This window comes from Pristiophorus japonicus, chromosome 7 (genome assembly GCF_044704955.1).
Source record: "Pristiophorus japonicus isolate sPriJap1 chromosome 7, sPriJap1.hap1, whole genome shotgun sequence".
Lineage (NCBI taxonomy): Eukaryota > Metazoa > Chordata > Chondrichthyes > Pristiophoridae > Pristiophorus > Pristiophorus japonicus.
In genome coordinates this window covers 181,618,373-181,633,251 of record NC_091983.1, presented here as the reverse complement: position 1 = coordinate 181,633,251, position 14,879 = coordinate 181,618,373, and positions in this window count along the sequence as shown.

Genomic DNA, 14,879 nt, shown 5'->3' with positions numbered 1-14,879 from the left:
GCAGTGGGTAGGGGCCCGATGTAATCGACCTGGATCGGCTGTCAGGGTCCCTCTACCCTCCTGATATGTCCCATCGAGACCTTCCTTTTCTGGGGGTCAGGGTTGTTGGCAGCGCACACCAGACAGCTGGCGCAGAAATTGCAGACATCTTCCCTGAATCCCGGCCACCACCCTGTCTGTTCAACCCATTGTCAAGTGGTCTCAGGTCTGGGGTGTCCTGCTCCTGGACCCCCGAGGGCCAGATGGAGGAATTATCTCCGGTGTTATTGCGGTACCACCCATTGCTTCCCCCTGAACAGCATGCCTTCTTTAATGGCAATTGTTGCGGTGCCGTACGGACCGTCTACCTTTTCCCCTTTAGCTAGCATGTTCAGGACAGTTTTGAGGACGGGGTCTTGGGTCTGAACCATTTTCAGGTCCGGGGGCTATGTTACCCCTGCCCTCCCTGTCGTCTCAATCCTGCCGCTGACTGCTGCGATGGGGCCTGGGTTGTACGGATCCTAGAGCTTGCCCGTGCGGGCACCTTGCTTGACCAATGTGTCAGCCTGCTGGTTTCCCTCACTACAGGATTCAGTGGTGTAATATGCCTTCACTTTATGTATATAAACCTTCCCTTCCTCCCCCACGGCTGTCATGATCTTTTCCAGTAAAGGCTTAATTGCCAGGGGTCTCCCGTGATGTGTATCCGCGACGGGACCAGATAGCCAGGTACTCCGTACACGAATTACATTGAACATACTGTCCGAGCAAATCGTGTATGGGGTAGGGAATTCTTCGGGGTGTGTGACCACGTGTGTGTGACCACAGTTCAGCATGCTGGGCACTCATAGTACTGGGGAATTTAATCACCAGGGCAATGCCTGCCTTTGGGTCATACACTCCGCAGCCTGTGAGTCATTCGCCCGCAGATACTGTGCTTGAGCCGTCCACATAGATCTCTCGGCTTGTGGGGTGTAACCCGGCCCGAAAGCCTATGTTAATTTCCCATACCCCTTCTATGGAACACCAGTGGGCTGTCCCTGGATAAATCATGTTGGCTGCGAGCCTTGGTTCGCAGAGACCTTTTACCCTTAGGTCCATCTGAGAGAGGAATAGGGTCCAGCGAGCAATGCGGGCACTGCTCACCATTCCGTCCTTGATTCTCCCGTCCAGGAGCATTTGGGTGGGCGTATGGTGGGTAAGGAGTGTGATAGGGGAACCCCCTTGTGAAGATCAGTGATCTTTTCACAGCCCAGTGAGTGACTAGGAGGTGCCACTCACAGTTGGAGTATCCCTTCTCCACGTCCGTGAGTATCCTGGAGAAGTAGACCACTGGCCTCAGCCAGCTGTGCCACTCCTGGAATAGTACTGCGCTCAGACTGTCTCCACTGGCTGCTACCTCCAGGAAGAACTCTTTTCCCCCATCGATAGCCCCTAGAGATGGCATGGTCTGCAGGTCTTTCTTGAGTTGGATAAATGCTGCCTCGCAACCTTTGTCCCAATCCCACTCCACTCCCTTGTGTAGGAGTCGGAGCAGAGGAGCTGCTGTGGCTGCATAATCCTCAATGAAATCTCTGCAGTACCCGGTTAGCCCTAGAAAAAATCTTACTCCTGTTACTGTGTTGGGGGTTGGTAACTTCTGCACTGCTTCCCTTCCAGCTTTGTCAATGGCCCTTTCCCCAGCGTGCACAGCCAGTCCCAGGAATTTTACTTCCTTCTGGCCGATCTGTACCTTCTTGGAGTTCACTTTAAACACTTCTTCTTTCAGCAGCTCCAGCAGCTCAGCCAGTAATGGGCCATTCTCCTCCCCCTCATCGGTGAATAGGAGCAGGTCGTCCACATACTGTACCAGCTGCTGGAGTCTGCTGAAGCTCTTTAAACAGTTGGCCATACATTGGTGGAAAATGCTAGGGCTGTTGTGGAAGCCCTGAGGGAGACTTCCCTGAGGGAAGTGTATTGCTGACCTTTAAAGGTAAAAGCAAACATGTACTGGTCCTCTCTTCTTAAAGGTATGGATCAAAACCCATTGGAAATATCCAGCACCGTGAAGATGGTCATGGAGGCTGGGATACTTCCAATGAGGTCGATGAGTTGTGTGGGGAACCACAAATTGACTTTCCAAGGGTCCCTGACCCCCAGCACCGGTGACAGGCCAAACTTCTGTTGCCAGACTGGACACATCGGTCCCGGCTCTGGCTCTTCCTGCTCTGGCTCGCCTACCCTCCCTACTGCCAAACCAAGCTGAACCTCGGCGCCACAGGTGGTGGTCCGTTATCCATGTCCACCCCGCAACTCGTTCGCCCCTCCTGCTGCCGAACCAGTATAGTCAGCGGTGCCACAGGTGGTGGTGGAACACTTTCCTCCTTCTCTTCCAGGTTTACACAGGCCTTACCCGGGTTTATTAGGCATACCATGCCTTTTGCCTTGGACAGAGCAAGGGTTAAACTCTTGATTTGTTGCTGACAGGGAACGTGGTCTCCCAACTCAAACCCATTAGCGCTGGCTACTTTATAAGCTGCCTGTACGTCCCTTAATTTCTCCTCCAGCTCCTTTACTTGAAGGGTAAGGTGAGTGTTTTCCTCCCACGGTATCTTTTAATTATTCCTAACCTCGGTAACCTGGCACTGAAAATAGTCCTGGCTGTTCTTAAACCTTTTCATTAGCTGTGCCATTCCATGTTTTAGCTTACGGAGTTCTCCCCATAACCTTTCTCCTGCCATAGCCCTTTCATGTGATGTCTCTGCACATTCCCATAGTTCTGCCTGTAGTGACTCGATGGTTTTATTTAGGAGTTGGACCTGTCGTGTAGACAGACCAACCAAATTGCCTTTTCTACGAAAATGGATTGTGAGAAAGAATTCATTCCATCAAAGTACTCAGGAAAATAAGTCCCTTATGTGAGTGTGTGAACATATAACCGAAGAACCTTTCAGCTGACATATTGGGGCTAACATTCCGGCCTCACCGGGTTGGTACAAATTGCGCATGGACCTGGCGAGGCCTCGCAAAAGCGGTACTCGGGGCGCGATGAGCATACACCAAAAACTGGCTTTTCCAATCTGTCAACAACAGATCCTCCGCATCCCCAGGAGAAGGACATTTGCACGGGTGAGATTGGGCTATTTGCCCAAACGCATGCCCAGCGAATGTCCTGTAGGGGGTGGTGTGTGGGGTCAGGTTCACCTCTGACCTTCTGAGCGTTTCGAATCACTCCCACTCCCTGGGTTCTCGACTCTGGATTTATTTGGGGATGTGATAAAGTGCAAGAGACAACTGGTTTGGTGCAAAAGAACTTCGATTTTATTAAAGGCAAGAACATAAAATGTCACACTTGTAATCACTCAAGTAAAGAACAGTACATCACACATTCAAAGGGGTTACAGTGAATAATACACCTCTCACCTCCCAATGCCTAACACTGACTAGGTTAAACTCCAAGGCAAACAGGGATTATGCTTACCAATCCTTTACTGGTAGTTGGCGGTGGTTCGCGATTTCGGGGTTCGCTGGATTCTGTAGGTTCTGCTTGCCGTACCCCGAATGTCGTAGAAGACGTCTTACTGTGCAATCTTCAGTTGGGTGGTGTCCGCTAATGCAGTAGGGCGCGTTTTGGATTTATAGGGTAAGTACCCACTTTTTTTCATTAGAAATAGGTTCTTTAGGTAATGTTTTCACCTGTTGGGAGTCAGGCCTAGGTTGTAGAGTGGAAACTTTCAATTCTTCGGTTTCTTCCTTGCGGAGTTTAGTTTTGAAGTTGGTCGATCGCGGTGTTTTTGGTGATACCACATTGGCTGTGGTCGGTTGCTGCCACGATGGTGATGTTCTTCCTTCGTTTTCGATTGCAGGACGTCGAGGCTGTCCTTTCTCCCTCTGATGCATTGCATAGCATACCCTTTGTTGAAGCAGGGCCCAGTTATATCTTTGGAGCTGTTCTAATCTTCGTGCCAAATCAGCCCGGAGTCTTTGTTTAATTTTGGCGGGCTTGATATTTCTTTATCATATTTTGGCGGACCTATTAAATGTTAACCTGTCTCGGATGTGTCGATCTTTTAAATCTGTTTTCTTGATGGCAATATTATCTTTGGTACTTGCAATGTCTGTATGTGCTTGGGTTTTCCATGCAGGCTGGATGTGCCATTGTTATTATGTATGGGCTGGAATTGTTTTCCAGGTTAGGATGATGGTTAGCTATCTCTGGGTTAATTGTTGCTATGTTAATGCCTCCTGGGGAGAAGGGTTTTCGAGTATGCACAATTCTCCAGATGATTTGTTTTAGCTTCAATATCTCAGTCAGCTTCAATACTCAAACTGGCTCCTTTGAATGATAGTTCCTTTAGTTCTTAGCCCTGCCCACACAGACCCAATCTGACTTGTAAAATCCCAAATTCGATTAAAATTCGTAGTTTCTTCCATGTGCACTTTAGGATCTCAAACTGTCTGGTAGATAGTTCCAAATTAAATTTCCTTTCCAATGAGTCCAAACACTGGGTATGGGCGGGGGGGTTCTCCCACAAATTTTGCAACTCTACAGTCCTTCAAAAAAAAAGGGGGCGATCACACTGCTGGGCGTGTACTATAGACCCCCAAACAGTGAGAGGGAGATAGAAGAGCAAATATGCAGGCAAATTTCAGAGAAGTGCAAAAACTATAGGGCAGTAATAGTAAGGGATTTCAACTATCCTACTATTAACTGGGAGAACATTAGTGTGAAGGGTATAGAGGGTGCGGAATTCCTAAAATGCATTCAAGAGAACTTTTTTAGCCAGTATGTAGCAAGCCCAACATGGGAGGGGGCGGTTCTGGATTTTGTTTTGGGGAATGAAGCTGGGTAGGTGGAAGGGGTATCAGTGGGAGAGCATTTAGGAGCTCGTGACCATAATTCAGTTATGGAAAAGCACAAGGTTAGACCAGGAATAAAAGTACTAAATTGGGGAAAAGCCAACTTTGTTGAGCTGAGAAGTGATTTAACCATAGTGGACTGGAAACAGCTACTTGAAGATAAATCAGTGTTCGAAGAGTGGGAGACATTCAAGGAGGAGATCCGAGGGTTTAAGCCAAATATGTACCCCTAAAGAAAAAGGGTGGGACTAACAAATCTAGAGCACCCTGGATGTCTTGGGACATACGGGGTAGGATAAAGAAAAAAAAGGGAGGCTTATGACAGATACTGAGAGCTAAATATTGCAGAATCTCTAAAGTATAGAAAGTCCAGGGGTGAGATCAAAAGGGATATTAGGAAAGAAAAGAGTGCGCGTGAAAAATTCTTGGTATGTAAAATCAAAACCTAAAGATTTTTTATAAATATATTAAGAGCAAGAGGATAACTAAAATAAAGGGTAGGGCCTATTAGAGACCATGGGCTAGAACCTCCATTATTTTGCCATGCATAACACCCATTTATTGTCCATTTTAACGCTGAAATTACATGTAATGCCCATATATTGCCCATTTTGGCACAAAATGGAAACTGATGGGCATTTTCTGGGAGATTATCACCAAGCGTTACTTTCCCCATGTGCTTAACGCCGGGAAAAAATATTACCACCCGTCCACTTTTTTTGGGCGGAATCAGCACAATGGGCGAAATCAACGGCCATAATATCGCCCAGCGTTACTTTACACACGGAATTAACGCCGAGATTCAATAATACCGACCACCCATTTTTTTTTGTCGTAAAGAGCACATTTGGCGAAACTAACGCCCAGGTGATCGCTCACCGTCACTTTCACCACCTCGCAAACATCTCGCCATAATATTGCTCGCCCAAAAAAACCGCCCAGAAAAAGTGGAACTGTTCTGAACTAAAGCCAGCGGTGTGGCTGCCATTTTTATAATCGCAGGTCGCTTCATTCAAAAGGCTGCTTCAACTTCGGGGGAGTTTGCATTGACTCTGGGGTTCATCTCAGGTGAAGTGACCATCTCAACAGACATATTTTCAGACTCGGGACTATTGGGGGTTTACTCTAAGTGTATTTTAGTGAGGAAATTATTGCTTCTGATCAATCGCTGTTATACTTTCATTGCGTGGGGCCAGCCATTTCTCAGCCTGCATCGATTCATACGCAGATGCTGCAGAGTGCAGATGGCTCAATGTGTGATGTATATCATTATGTGCGCAATTTAAGACATGCAAGAATGAGGAGGAGGGTCAGATCATACACATCCCGCACGTACATGGAAAAGGGGTCTTTCCTTGACGTCTCTGACCACACCTGCTTTTGGAGTCTGCGCTTCCAAAAGGTGGTGATCAATGAAATATGTGAGCTCATCAGTCCACATATGCAGCCTGCTATCAGGACATCAGTGTCGGTCGACGTCAAGGTGATCGCGGCACTGGCTTTCTATGCGTCCGGTTCCTTTTGGGCCTCTGCGGTCGAGATTTTCCCTCTGTCTCACCATGCAACCCATCGCTGCATTAGACAGGTCAGGGAAGCCCTGGATGTGAGAAGGATGGACTTTATCAGCTTCCCCGTGACCACGGAGGCTTAGACTGACAGGGTTGGAGCATTCAACTGCATTGCTAAGTTCCACGGGGTGCAGGGAACTATACAGTACATTCACATCGCCATGCGGCCAACTTCTCAGGACCCAGAGCGTTTTCATAACAGAAAAGGATTTCACTCCCTGAAGGTCCAGCTATTTGTCGATCACAACCAGATCATACTGGTAGTGAATGCCAAATGTCCGGGCACCTTTGATGAGGCTCACATCCTGCATGAGAGCGCTGTCTCTGACATCTTTAAAAGTCAGCCACAAGGACAATGCTGGATGCTTGGTGATAACCGATATAGCCTAGCCACCTGGCTGATGACCCCGCTGCATGACATCAACACTGAGGCTGAGAAGTGATAAAACCAGAGCCACAGAGACACACGCAATGTGGTCCAGAAAACAATAACTATGCTTAAGCAGCGCTTCAGATGTCTGGACCACTCAGGAGGAGAGCTACAATACAACCCTGAGCAAGTAGGTAAATTCGTGGTTGTGCGCTCCATGCTGCACAACCTGGCTATCAGAAGGGACCAAGAATTGCCAGAAGGGACTGATGCTTCACCTCAGGAGAGAGAGGAAGAGGATGATGAGGGGCTGGTCACTGACCTAGGGCCAGACAATCAGGCTGACTATGCAACCATGCCCACGACCCTCTCTAGACCACAGGAAAGGGCCCGTGGTGGCTACCTAGCTGCAAGACTCTTACGTGAGGAGCTGATATCTGAATGATTTGCCTGAAAGAACGTTGCTGTGTGTGTGCAGCTCAGATATCAATGGTGCCCATCACCTTGGTGTGAGTTAAAATTTACGTTGATTGAAGTTAAGTTTTATTTAACCCTTTCTTGTTAAGGAATGACCAGTGTGTAACAGTCCAGCTATCTAAGACAATGTGCAACAAGGTTATGTTCAATAAAAAAAATATTACACCAACATTGGTCTGAAATCATAAGTATCACAGGCAATAACACCTAAACCCACCCACACCTCACTTTTTCCACCATTGACATCACTCAAATGTTCAACATGTCCAGGAACACAGAATACAAAGGCAAAGCAGGAGGGTGGTCCCCTGCCCCCATACATTACAACAAATTGCATACACCCAGATGGAGATATAACACAGCCATCACCTGCGGACATGCACCTCACTTTCCTTCCCGCCCTCCCCTTCTTCTCCCCACCTCCACCCATTCCCCTCTTCACTCCAGGGTGCCTGGCCTCAGGCGGTGCCTCATTGGGGGAGCTGAAGGCAGAGGCGGTGGTTGCACGGGTACGTGAGCGGGGGGGGGTACCGAGGGGGCAACATTCTCTGATGCAGAAGCAGGATGTCATTCGCAGTGATGGTGCGGAACCGAGGGGTGGAGTGCCGCGCTCTGGGACCACTGGGAGGCCTGTGCCAGCAGTATTCCTGGCTATTGCATCCAGAGCCTCCGCCATCCGTGGAATGTACTCAATCATGGTGGCCAGCTGTCGGGATATGCCCCCCAATGCTTCGATGAGCTGGTCACCAATGTCTAAAGTCCTCCTGGATAACTGTACCATCTCTCCACTATCATGTTGCGCTCGTGGAACAGACCTGCCGCGAGGTGTTTGGGGCCGGTATCTCCAGAGTGGAAGCGGGAATAACCGGAGGACCACTAGAAGGCCTTGGGGTGGAATGGCTTTTGGAGCATGCCGATGCAGGTTCCTCGAAGTCCGCGCTCTCATCCGTGGAGAACAGACCCAGAGGATTGATGGGCGAGAATCAGAGCTCCTCAGCAGTAGATGTAGGATCGCCCGGCGAGTCGTGCCCCGTGCCCCCACCTTCTGGTCTCTGTGGTCTTGCCTGGGGATGCGCTGCTGGCTGAGCCACAAAACACAGATTAGGTTATTAGATGAGAAGGGGATGCTAGAGTGACAAGGTGAGTACAGTGCCACACACAGCATATGCACAACAAAAGCACCACCAGTCAAAGTCATCACAGGCATCACATTTCATGACCATCAGCACATTTGCATTGCAATGATTTTCATTAGGCCAGCATTATTTCTAGGACAATTTTAGAAATCATCTATCATATGTGATTGTCCGGTATGAGTGGGTGTGGCATCTATTGACTTTACATCATGCAATGGTGTAAGCTTTACTCACGTCGCTTCACTTCAGGGTCTGCAGATGGTTCCGTGGTTGTCTGGGTGAACTTCCCCACGAGTGCGAGCACCTGCTCCTCCATCTCAGTGATGTCGCCCCCCCACATGTTTGCCTCTGCACGGATCTCATCGTCGATAACTTCTTCTGTAAAAGGTGACAGGAAGACATGGCATGAGATCATTGCGTGATATCATTGCTAGGTACTGTCATAGAGACTGATACAACACATAACTGACAGATGTAATCATGATTATTATGATTATTATGATTTACCTAAAGACATGCAGCGTGACCACAAGTTTGAGTAAAACATTCCCGGTAAAAGTGCAAGATCTCATATCTGCTGATAGTCACTCATGACTGTTACAAATCAAATTATATAAATACATAAGTACATGTAAATCAATGTAATACTTACTCTTGCGGATCCCACAAGGTCTTTCCATTGTTTGCGGCATTGGTTGCCCTCACGCAACTCGTTGGTCACCGACAAGACCACCTCTGCTGTCTAGGTCCATACCTTCTGGTAGGCCTTTGGCATGGGCTTCCCATGCCCTCCCTGTGTCAATTCACCCAAGCATAACTCGACCTCCTGCAGGAAGGAGGCATTTGCCTCGTCCAACAACCTCCCCGCTCTTTTGCGCCCTCCAATGTGCTCCTCTCCCACCTCACTGCTCTCTCTAGTGTCAGTCTCCACAGTGTGCTGTGATGCCTCCTCCTCTCTCTTCCTTATAGACCAAATTCGGGAAACTATGTGGCTGGTAACAGCTCATTTTTGTTTCCCTATTTGCTCTAAAGCTCTAAAGTCTCCCTCCTTCCTCCCAAAGCAGCCACACCACACCCAGCCACGCCTTCAGTCCCTCTGAGCTCCCTCTCTCTGTCTCCTCTTCTGTGCATGTCATGATGACACTTGACCTCCTGAATCACAGGAATCAAGCGTTGCCATGCCATTGCTAAGGACGGCGACACTTTACGGCAGAAGGTCAGCGGGATTTAACGTGACCGCCCATTTCATATCGCTCGCGGTAATGCCCTTTTAAAAATATGGAGACGAGGAGCTTTGAGAATGGGCGAGAAGCCGGCGATCTGAAAACCCATTTTTACCACCCACGCCAGAAATAACACACATTTTTGGACGATAAGCACAAAAGTATAAAATCTAGCCCGATGAGGGTAATCTGTGTGTGGAGGCGAAAGATGTGGGTATGGTTCTTAATGAATACTTTGCATCTGTTTTCACTAAAGAGAGGGGAAATGCAGACACTGCTATCGAGGAGGAGGAGGGTAAAATATTAAATGAAATAAACATAGTGAGAGAGGAGGTATTAAGGGGTTTAGCAGCTTTGAAAGTGGATAAGTCCCCAGGCCCAGATGAAATGTATCCCAGGCTGTTAAGCAAAGCAAAAGAGGAAATAGCAAAGGCTTTGACCATCATTTTCCAATCCTACTGGCTTCAGGTGTGGTGCCAGAGGACTGGAGGACTGCTAATCTGATACCTTTGTTTAAGAAGGGAGAAATGGATAGACCGAGTAATTACAGGCCAGTCAGCCTAACCTTAGTGGTGAGAAAATTATTGGAAAGAATCCTGAAGGACAGGATAAATCTACATTTAGAAAGACACGGATTAATCAGGGACAGTCAGCACGGATTTGTTAAGGGAAGGTCGTGTCTGACTAACTTGATTGAATTTTTCGAGGAGGGTCGATGAGGGCAGTGCGTATGATGTAGTGCATATAGATTTTAGCAACGCTTTCGATAAGGTCCCACATGGCAGACTGGTCACGCAAGTAAAAGCCCATGGGATCCATGGCAAAGTGGCAAGTTGGATCCAAAATTGGCTTAGAGGCAGGAAGCAAAGGGTAATGGTTGATGGGTGTCTTTGTGACTGTAAGGATTTTTCCAGTGGGGTTCCGCAGCTCTCAGAACTAGGTCCCTTGCTTTTTTTTGGTTTATATCAATGATCTGCAGAGTGACTTGGATAGGTTAGGTGAATGGGCAAATGCATGGCAGATGAAGTATAATGTGGATAAATATGAGGTTATCCACTTTGGTGGTAAAAACAGAGAGACAGACTATTATCTGAATGGTGACAGATTAGGAAAAGGGGAGGTGCAACGAGACCTGGGTGTCATGGTACATCAGTCATTGAAGGTTGGCATGCAGGTACAGCAGGTGGTTAAGAAAGCAAATGGCATGTTGGCCTTCATAGCGAGGGGATTTGAGTACAGGGGCAGGGAGGTGTTGCTACAGTTGTACAGGGCCTTGGTGAGGCCACACCTGGAGTATTGTGTACAGTTTTGGTCTCCTAACTTGAGGAAGGACATTCTTGCTATTAAGGGAGTGCAGCGAAGATTCACCGGGATGGTGGGACTGACCTATCAAGAAAGGCTGGATCAACTGGGCTTGTATTCACTGGAGTTCCGAAGAATGAGAGGGGACCTCATAGAAATGTTTTAAATTCTCACGGGTTTAGACAGGTTAGATGCAGGAAGAATGTTCCCAATGTTGGGGAAGTCCAGAACCAGGGGTCACAATCTAAGGATAAGGGGTAAGCCATTTAGGACCGAGATGAGGAGAAACTTCTTCACCCAGAGAGTGGTGAACCTGTGGAATTCTCTACCACAGAAAGCAGTTGAGGCCAATTCACTAAATATATTCAAAAAGGAGTTAGATGAAGTCCTTACTACTCGGGGATCAAGGGGTATGGCGAGAAAGCAGGAATGGGGTACTGAAGTTGCATGTTCAGCCATGAACTCATTGAATGGCGGTGCAGGCTAGAAGGGCTGAATGGCCTACTCCTGCACCTATTTTCTATGTTTCCATGGCTCCAAGTTTCCACACGCTACAAAACGGGCGCCACTCCGAGCTGGGCGCCCGTTTTTCGCGCCGCAAACGGCGCCGGAAAAAAAACACGCGATTCTGGAGTGCCTTGCAGCTCTGTGTCTGCTTGGCGTGGCGCCCAGGGGGGCGGAGCCTACCACTCGCTCCGATTTTGTAAGTGGGAGGGGGCGGGTACCATTTAAATTAGTTTTTTTCCTGCCGGCAACCCTGCGCGTGCGCGTTGGAGCGTTCGCACACGCGCAGTGTGAAGGAAAACATTGGCACTCGGCCATTTTTATAGTTCTTTGTAGCTGTTTAATTTTTGAACATTTTTTACTAAAAGCACATTGCCATCAGCACATCAGCACTGAGGCTTCTTGCAGCAGTGAGAAGGCTGCAGGAAGCCTCAAAGTTGAGGCAGCCGTTTCCCGACGGCCTCCCCCCCCCGCCCCCCCCGCCGTCGGGAATGGCTGCTGAACTTATGAGGCTTCCTGCAGCCTTCTCACTGTCTCCTTCCCCCCACGCCCGCCGTCTGGAACGGCTTCCTCCCCCCCCCGCGCTGCGTTCGGTCGGTCGGTCGGGCCCGCACTCCCTCCCTCCCCCCCCCCCCCGCCGCCCGCCGTCGGGAACGGCTGCCTCCTCCCCCGCTGCCGTCGGGAACGAACGGCTTCCTCCTCCCTCCCCCGCGGGAACGAATGGCTGCCTCAACTTGTGAGGCTTCCTGCAGCATTCTCCCTGGCTGAAGCACTTTCACACAGGTAGGAAGATGGTTTATTTAATCTTTTCTTTGCTTATAAATGTTTATTCAGGTTGGATTTATTTGTATAATATTTGTATAAGTATAAATAAGGATTTATTGTAGAATTTAATGACTTCCCTTCCCCCCCCCCCCCCCACCCCCCCGACCCCCGCACCTCGTTCTGGACGCCTAATTTGTAACCTGCGCCTGATTTTTTAATGTGTAGACAAGGTTTTTTCAGTTCGACAAAAATCTTCACTTGCTCCATTCTAAGTTAGTTTGGAGTACGTTTTTACTGTGGAAACTTTGAAATCAGGCGTCACTGGCTGGACACGCCCCCTTTTGAAGAAAAAATTCTGTTCCAAAGTGAAACTGTTCTAACTGACTAGAACTGCAGAAAAAAAAATGTGGAGAATTGCGATTTCTAAGATAGTCCGTTCTCCACCAGTTGCTCCTAAAAATCAGGTGCAAATCATGTGGAAACTTGGGGCCCATGTTTCTATGTTTCTATGATCGAGACTTGAATATAGGGGGTATGATTAAGAAGTTTGCAGATGATACAAAAATAGGCTCTGTGGTTCATAATAAAGAACAAAGCTATAGTCTGCAGGAAGATATCAATCAACTGGTTAGGTGGGCAGAACTGTCCATGAAGGTAGCAGGCCACGTGGATAAGGTGGTTAAGAAGGCATATGGAATGCTTGCCTGCATAGAATATAAGAGCAGATGGGTTTTGCTTGAATTGTATGAAACACTGGTTAGGCCACAGCAGGAGTACTGCGTGCAGTTCTGGTCACCGCATTGCAGGAGAAGGCACAGAGGAGATTTCTGAGGATGTTGCATAAGAACATAAGAACATAAGAACATAAGAATTAGGAACAGGAGTAGGCCATCTAGCCCCTCGATCCTGCTCCGCCATTCAACAAGATCATGGCTGATCTGGCCATGGACTCAGCTCCACTTACCCGCCCGCTCCCCATAACCCTTAATTACCTTCTTGGTTAAAAATCTATCTCTCTGTGATTTGAATACATTCAATGAGCTAGCCTCAACTGCTTCCTTAGGCAGAGAATTCCACAGATTCACAACCCTCTGCAAGAAGAAATTCCTTCTCAATTCGGTTTTAATTTGGCTCCCCCATATTTTGAGGCTGTGCCCCCAATTCCATTCTCCCCGACCAGTGGAAACAACCTCTCTGCCTCTATCTTGTCTATCCCTTTCAATGTTTCTGTAAGATCACCCCTCATCCTTCTGAACTCCAACGAGTAAAGACCCAGTCTACTCAATCTATCATCATAAGGTAACCCTCTCATCTCCGGAATCAGCCTAGTGAATCGTCTTAGTACCCCCTCCAATGCTAGTATATCCTTCCTTAAGTAAGGTGACCAAAACTGCACGCAGTACTCCAGGTGCAGCCTCACCAATACCCTGTACAGTTGCAGCAGGACCTCCCTGCTTTTGTACTCCATCCCTCTTGCAATGAAGGCCAACATTCCATTCGCCTTCCTGATTACCTGCTGCACCTGCAAACTAACTTTTTGGGATTCATGCACAAGGACCCCCAGGTCCCTCTGCACCGCAGCATGATGTAATTTCTCCCCATTCAAATAATATTCCCTTTTACTGTGTTTTTTCCTCAAGGTGGATGACTCACATTTTCCGACATTGTATTCCATCTGCCAAACCTTAGCCCATTAGCTTAACCTATCTAAATCTCTTTGCAGCCTCTCTGTGTCCTCTACACAACCCGCTTTTCCACTAATCTTTGTGTCATCTGCAAATTTTGTTACACTACACTCTGTCCCCTCTTCCAGGTCATCTATGTATATTGTAAACAGTTGTGATCCCAGCACCGATCACTGTGGCACACCACTAACCACCGATTTCCAACCCGAAAAGGACCCATTTATCCCAACTCTCTGCTTTCTGTTAGCCAGCCAATTCTCGATCCATGCTAATACATTTCCTCTGACTCCGCGTACCTTTATCTTCTGCAGTAACCTTTTGTGTGGCACCTTATCGAATGCCTTTTGGAAATCTAAATACACCACATCCATCGTTACATCTCTATCCACCATGCTCGTTATATCCTCAAAGAATTCCAGTAAATTAGTTAAACATGATTTCCCCTTCATGAATCCATGTTGCGTCTACTTGATTGCACTATTCCTATCTAGATGTCCTGCTATTTCTTCCTTAATGATAGCTTCAAGCATTTTCCCCACTACAGATGTTAAACTAACCGGCCTATAATTACCTGCCTTTTGTCTGCCCCCTTTTTTAAACAGAGGCGTTACATTAGCTGCTTTCCAATCCGCTGATACCTCCCCAGAGTCCAGAGAATTTTGGTAGATTATAACGAATGCATCTGCTATAACTTACGCCATCTCTTTTACTACCCTGGTATGCATTTCATCAGGACCAGGGGACTTGTCTACCTTGAGTCCCATTACCTGTCCAGCACTACCCCCCGAGTGATAGTGATTATCTCAAGGTGCTCTCTTCCCACATTCCCATGACCAGCAATTTTTGGCATGGTTCTTGTGTCTTCCACTGTGAAGACCGAAGCAAAATAATTGTTTAAGGTCTCAGCCATTTCCACATTTCCCATTATTAAATCCCCCTTCTCATCTTCTAAGGGATCAACATTTACTTTAGTCACTCTTTTCCGTTTTATATATCGGTAAAAGCTTTTACTACCTGTTTTTATGTTTTGA